This window comes from Oryza sativa, chromosome 6 (assembly GCF_034140825.1).
Source record: "Oryza sativa Japonica Group chromosome 6, ASM3414082v1".
Taxonomy (NCBI): Eukaryota; Viridiplantae; Streptophyta; class Magnoliopsida; order Poales; family Poaceae; genus Oryza; species Oryza sativa.
Window position 1 is genome coordinate 11535946 of NC_089040.1, and position 7861 is coordinate 11543806.

The 7861-nt window shown below is 39.6% G+C and overlaps 1 long non-coding RNA gene across 1 annotated transcript; it reads right to left on the minus strand.

Annotated features, from left to right (window-relative positions):
* Positions 1–6932: 6932 nt before the first annotated feature.
* LOC136356823 (uncharacterized) lies at positions 6933–7417 on the minus strand. Its single transcript, XR_010741840.1, has 3 exons — positions 7384–7417; positions 7183–7281; positions 6933–7103 (listed from the first exon to the last, which is right to left on the minus strand). It is a non-coding gene; the product is annotated as an uncharacterized lncRNA (long non-coding RNA).
* Between the last annotated feature and the right edge of the window lie 444 nt (positions 7418–7861).

Below are 7861 nucleotides of genomic sequence, written 5' to 3' on the forward strand. Positions count from 1 at the left end.
TCCAGAAAAGAAATTAAATGCTGTGCAACCAATCAAAAACTAGTTGTTTAAGAATTTTATTTGTCCTACACATATGTAGAAGAATATCATTTCTGAAAGCACACCACCAATTGTGAAACGAAGGATCAATATTGTCATGGTTATGGATAACACATACCCAATATTAGTCGATTAAGGTCAGCGGGGCCCACCTTGTACGAAGCCTTATACGGAATCATACCTCGTATATAGAAGGAGTTCCGGATAAGGAAGGACAAGCAGAGTTCTACATGGAAACTATATGGACTACTCGGATTATATCCATACTTGTCTCTCTACTTCTACTTGGACAAGGGGACATCTATGGGTATAAATAGAAGACCTCCTAGGGAGGGGAGGTGTTGATGCGAAAAACACACACTGGCCTGGGAGATGTGCTTAGCTCCAGTGCAGGTCCAAAGGTTGATGAGATGCGGGCGTGCCAGTCAGTTTGTTGCTGCAACTGACAAGATATACAAATAGTAGACCAATGAGCCGATCGGTTGTCAAACCAAAGGAATAATTCCAGCCGATGCCGATACCAGCCGCTAGCGATATGGTTTTGAGCAATCTGCTATATACCCAATGTGGATAATGATATAAAGACAATCGACTGATGATAATATAATATATCAATAATATAATCTAGTAGAAACCAATCGGCTAACAATGACATGATAGAATAAGCACTGATCCGAAGGTTAAAGCATACATCGGCTGGAGGTCCAATGTCATAAATCCACAATATTAGATTAAACAGTGAAATTTTTGTTGCCATCAGCTAAATCCAACTTGTATGTAATCCTTGTAAGCCGATGCAACATCCAGATAACTCATCGGCTGAAATCCCGATGAAACCCTTATTGGCAGTCAAAAAGCAGGCTAGGGATTATGGTTCTAAACACGACTTAGTAGATCAAACTTAACTGATGCAACACTAAGTATGAAAAGAAACATCATATCTAGAAAATTAAGCCCTTGACTGATTTTTAGGGTGGTAGATGCCTTAGCTAATCTAATCTTGTAAAACAATTTAGCCGATACCGACAGAAACCCTAAAGCGAGAGACAATCGATAGAGCTAAATTGAGATACTAAGCCTAGACTAACTAAGACATATGATAAATAGGCAGACAAATATATCATCCAAACCGGAGCAATCCAAGAGGTCGAATGTACTGATGCAGCCTTAAACGACACCAACGTAAACAAGACAATTGCCTGCACCGGCGGAACGTAGGAGTTACCCATTCGCCGGAGATCGAACTGAACAGATGCAGCCCCGCGTCAGGTGCCAAATTTCGTCGGTTGATAAGTAAAAACCTCAGAAAAGAGGGTGGCGATGCGCCGAGAGTATTATTGATCGAGAGCTAAATTATAATGACCCCGGGTGTACATATTTATACCCATGGGGAGATACTAGTTCTTTTAGGACAAAAAAGAAACTTTCCTAAAGATAAAAGGAAAACATAAAGTTCTTATAGGGATAATTTGCCATGATAATTTGCCATGCCGCATCCTCATTGAACTCGGTCACTTCTGGATAAGCTTCCTTTAATAGATTAATTTCATTCACCGAATATAGCAAGAATCCGACTATTGGCGGTGTGATAATTCTCTTAGGGACTTACCAAATTTCAATGTTAATAGGAGGACAAGCCTAATCAACAGGCTCAGTCAAAATATACAACAATACAAGCCGCCAGATATCATCATAAAAGATTAGCCTAGACATACTGTTGGTATTTCTTACGACCACAGATAAATCTGCAAGCGATGGAATACTGATGTAGCACATCATCTTCGGGTGACCCCAAAAGTATATCGAACTCAGGGAACGCGTGTAATCTACCTAAGGCTAAGACTATCCAAGGTCAACAACTATAGGTAGGCTGGTTAGGCTAGAGAGGACTTTCTATTTGTTTTAATTATCCAAGATAAGTTAAAGGTAATTTCCTATCTATTGCTTCGGGTACCGACCCCTGCTAGTCTGCTAGCATGGTTCCGGCTATATCTCTATGATGTATCTGAACGCGGAGGATTACTAGGACGGGATTCAGGGCTGTCACCACCTACCGTCTACCTCTGACAAATCTGTGGGATACACAACAAACAGAGGTAATCTCTAACCTAGACATCACGTCTAAGTTATTAATTACTACTCTAATACTTGTACAGGAACTTCCTTCTTTATCCAAAGTGCTAGTTGTAAGATCAAAGTGTGTTTTGATTCTTATTCTGTGATGAACAATCGGCATCTATGATTATTGGTTTTGATATTTGGAGATTACTGTCGAAGTGGTTCTGGATATAACTGTTTTCTCGGTTTTGTTGGGACCGGTCAGACCGGGCGGAGGTTGCCGGTCAGACCGGCTTGTGTTGAGCGGTCAGACCGGCCAGGCCCGCGGTCTGACCGGCCGACGCTGTGTTGGTATCGGTTTCGGGTTGTTTCTTTGGATATCCGTGATTGTTTCATGGTTATGGCTTCGAGATGGATACTATACGTATGTAATACTGTTATTTGCTACTAATGACTCAAGTTGGGGATAGCTTGGTCTCGGAATATGGTTTCTTTGTTTGTTTCATGTGTAGGTGACTCAATGCCTCGGGAGAGTATTTGCGGTGATGGATCGGGAGTCGGCTTGGTGGTAAGACGATGTCCGTGGTGGTCAGATATCATGCGGGATACTAAGGCTAGAGTTGATGCACGTGGTTGGTGAAGATTCCATATGGCATACGATGGAGGTATTGTGTGAGTATGGGATGCGGAGTCGAATTTGGAAGGAGTCCAAATTTGGTACGATTGATTATGTAAAGTTTCTTCCTTGTACTAGAGGGTTTCCTAAGGTGTTTAGGACTCTTAGTATGAGTTTGGTTCGTGGCTTTAGGCTGCCTACCTCATGTATAAATAGAGGGGGAGCGTGAGGCTTCCCGGTATCGCTTTTGAGAGCAATTGAGTTGCTAGTTTAGCTAGGGTTTCGAGTTTACTTGAGATTTTTGTAACGAGTGCTGTTGGTGCACTTTGTAAACACAAAGAGAAGCAATAAAGTTGTCATCTACTTTGAGAGTTCTTCGATTTGTGTTTCTTCGGGTTCGGCGGTCTAACCAGCGATATACCGGCGGTCAGATCGACGGCAAGGCGGAGGTCAGACCGGCGGCATAAGAGCGGTCAAACCGGCGGCGGTTTCAGACGGCAGCAGGCAATCTCGGCGGGTTGACCGATCGATTTATATCGGTCAGACCGATGTTCATCAAGCGGTCAGACCGGCGCAACACCTTCAGTCAGTCCACGATCCATCGAATTTGAGGGTAACTTTTATTTCCGCTAAAAGTTTTGGTTTTTGGGTATATCAACCATTCACCCCCCCCTCTGGTTGGCTTAGTTCTTGTGATTCGATCCTACACTAGTATTAGAGCACTTAGTATGAATACTAAGCAATGAACCCACAAAGATGAAAATCTATCTTACTTAGACAAAGTAATTAAATAACATAAGAAAAGAACATGAATGCTTACTTTATAGAAGAAATTCTCCGAATCCAGAGCAGAGTGTACCAACAGCTCTGGTACTCCACCAGAATTCCTTCTAGGAAGCTACACTCATCGAGGAAGAAGTCGGAGAGAGCGCCAAACTTCCGGGCACCCCTCCAGAGCTTCTCGTCACTCTCTACTTATTTCTAATGTACGAAAGATATAACAGAGCCTCTTGTAATTCAGCTCAAAGTTGTGTGTTGGAAGTGAAGGAGAGGAGCTCTATTTATAGCCTCCATATGACGGTTACAACTATGGGAAATGACCAAACTACCCTCCAACCGTCATCAGGAAGTAATCAAGGCCGTCCACGTTGAATATGGCGATCAACGGCCTCCAAATGGGTTCGGCCGAACCCGGAACGGCTCGGCCTGTTTTTCCTCGTGGACACTAATTTTAAAGCCCTCAGCCCATTGACATGGTGGATGGGCCCATTTGGAGGTGTTTAATTGGGTTTTGGGGTCCAAAACTCCATAAGTTTGGATATGTGTTTGATTATCCTCCTTCTTCATGCATATTTCCTCTGAACTTTGTTAGTTTGTCAGCTGCATCCAAATATATACCAACACTAGTGGAAATGATTAGTAATAAACTCTACCACTAAGTTGAATACGATATTTTATTCCATTATATGCAGGTATTGACGGTCAGATATTATAATTTAAGGACCATCAACACATACCCAATTTGGTGCCATTAGAGGCTGACAAGAGGGATCTAGCGCTATCTCTGATCTCGCCGAGTGCGTATTTAAGGAGGAAAACTACCCCGTCGTCAACTACATATTGGTGTTCCATGCTGCCAAGTCGACAACGATTAGATAGGTTATCCCAAATATTGTACTTGTAGATTCTGATGAAAAAGAGCAACACCGGCTTCAGCCAACAGGAGTAGGGCTATTACCTGATTCTGATGAATAAGGGGCCCGAACCTGTATTAAAGTCCTTGTTTCCGTCTCTTTTACCTCAATCTTACACATACTCTGGTACCAATGATCCCCATACCATGCAAATACCTTAGTCGTGATCTAAAACATCGACAAATATTCTGAAAAATCTTCCCATTGCATTGCTTGCAAATATGCCAACATGCTATGAAGCAAATTTCCAAGAAACCCTTATGCCTAAACCTCAATCTTGCCAAGACCAACATCCGAAAGAATTCCAAAGAGGTATTCCATGATATTCCAAGCTTATGCCAACATCTCTTACTGAAAGGGCATTGAAAAAAAGAGATAAATAAAGGTTTCCCTATGCTGCAAAGAAGAGAGAAAACATATAAGATCAGCATTCAGAGGAGCACATTTTTTTCTATCCAGCATGTCCCTTGTATTCAGCCTATCACTGAAAAGCAACCAAATAAAGACTTTGTTCTTCATCACACATCTTGTTTTCCATCTCCAGTGAAAAGGTCTTGAAGGTTGCATGAAAGCAAAGTTCAGCATGTAAAAGCATTTTGAGGTGTAGGTTGCGCTTCCGAATGAAGCTCCAATTATCCCCTTGCTGATGGGACAAAGTTAAACTATCAAGTTCCGCTCTGAGCTGTAGGAATTCCATATAAGCCTCATGAGTTTCGAACAAGTGACAACCACTGACTAAACTTTGTTAATAGCATGAGTACATAGACTTGGATATGAATTACTCCTTATATGACCATTCCACGTATCATCCCAAAAGAGAGTGGTCGTCCCATAGAGTAAATCACACCTTGCAATCACCCTAAAAAAACAGAGAGATTAATGATATCCCTCCACCAAAAGGAATCCTGGTTGAAAACCCTATGGGGAATCTTATTGAAAAATCAGAGAGTATATTTTTTATATTTGTATTAATTTGATTATATATATATATATATATGAATTGGATTTTTTTGCACGCGAGTGCACGTGCACCCTAGGTCGTAGAGCGACACGTGCCCACCTTGCATTAAGAGAAGCTCCTCATGAGTCACTAACCTGGCTTAGAAAATGTACCTACCCTCTATGCTATGTACAGGTGGAGGGAAGGTTTTTCCAGCGATACCCCTGCGCAACCCCGCCAAAAAGGGACCGTACAATGGATGACACGGTTCAAGACTGTAAAAAATGCAGTGATTGCCTGGTGACCCAAAAGTTAGGGTATATTTTCCCACACGCCATACTTCTAAAAAAAGTATGGATTGTCCTGTACAGTTCTACGAATTATTAGAACAACTATAAAATTTTATTTCATACAGGTAAATACTATTTTAATTTTATTATTGTTATACGGTTTAGCTAGCTATTTATTGTGGGAATTCACATGAATGTTTTTTAAAATAAAATCATGGGTTGCAACTAGGAGTTTAGCATGTGAGTTTTAGATTTCTTATACGATTACTTTTGTATTTCAAAAAGCAAACATGCTTAAAATCCAACTCAAACACGGATATGTATTTCAAAAGCGGACGAACTTAAAAACCGACCCAAACACAGATGCCGTACCAAAATACCGGCAAAAACATCTTCAATTTTTATAATAGTAGTGATATTTATATGTTATATTCGTATTAAAACAACTCATAAATTTTATTTCTAATATTTATATGTTGTATTTGGATTTTATGTAGTACTCTTATTTTTGTAACGTTAATTTGATATACAACTCTAAAATTCTATTTCTAGGTGCTTATATTTTATATACAACGTTCTTAACTATCAACTCCAAATTACAATTTCTTCATTTTTTTTATTTGCATCTTTCTCTAACCGCTAAACTGTGTTTTTCAAAAAGAAAAATACATATAAAAGTTTATTTAAAAAGAAAAATAAATCGATTTTTCAAGTTTATAATAATTAAAACTCAATTAATTATGTGCTTATTGCTCGCCCCATTTGTTATCACTGGTGGAGAAACCCTTTGTAGTCCCGGTTCGTAACCCCCCTTTAGTCCCGGTTTCCAAACCGGGAGTACCAATCCGGGACTAAAGATCGCTATCTTTAGTCCCGGGTGAAATAACCGGGAGTAAAGATCGATCTTTAGTCCCGGTTGGTAACACCAACCGGGACTAAAGATCGAGCTGACCTTTTTTTTTTTTGGCATGGCCCTGTTGCTGCATGGTTTATATATATATATATATATATATATATATATATATATAAACCATGCATATATATGTTTCAATACATATATATGCATACATATATATATGTATATATATATTATATTATATTATATGCATATACGTGCATAATATATATGTATTTATACATATATATGTTATGCAAATGCATATATGTATATAGATATATATATGACCAAAATATATTTACATTATAGAAAATGTGTACACATGCATATAGAAACATATGTAGTCATGTATTAATTACAATACATTATATGTCCTAGCTAGCTACGATTTCGACGTAGTAGTAGTCGCTGATAGCTCAGAAGCTAAGGACCGGTGAATTGTGTTTCCGTCGTAGTAGAATTCACCCTTGGGATCAAGGATTTCTTCGTTGATGAATCCCATGAGTTGTTCTTGAACCACTGCGATAAATTCCTTGTGTGTGGTCAGGTTATCCCTCATGCGAATAAACTATATGAATGTATGAAATTGATTAGTAATTAAACAAGAAATCGTTACGTAATGAAATTTTGAATTTATTTGTACGTACATCGAGCTCTCTTGTGGTGATGATTTGGTCTGCAAGGCAGTGGCAATACTCACACACGTAGTAGCCACACAAGTTAGTTCCCTGCTTTTGCTTTGCGCACTACAAATAAATGACAAATTAACGGCGTGAGATCTAATTAATATACAGTTGTATGTATTAATTTGAATCGGAGAAATATAAATGTAGAGCATGTGTACTCACAGGAAATTTGAACTTCCGCCTAAGTCTTTCTCTCTATTTGCCGCGGACCAAATGACGGAACCGATACCAAGCCCTACATGGAGTTTAAAGCTATGATTCGTAGTAGCAATTAACATAACAAGATTTTCTTAATTAACAGAGGAACTTATGACGGTACCTGTCTATAAGTTCAAAAACCTTGTCAAACGTAGACTCTTTTTTATCCATTGAGTCATATACGTTGACGGTGCAGGCCGACAGGTCGAAGAGTAAAAGCACCCAGTGGAATCTGCAATGTGCGTGGGGTGCATTACATATGAAACACTTAGCAAGTTCGTACGGGAATGAAATTTGGTATGTAGGAAGACAGTAAAATTGAACTAACTCTGTGTTGTACGGCAATAGTATGAACGTCTTGTAATGCTGCGCCTTCAGGAGATGGACGAGATTGTCCTCTGTTTCTTGTGGATATTGGTCGAGCATTGCGACGTTTACTCTC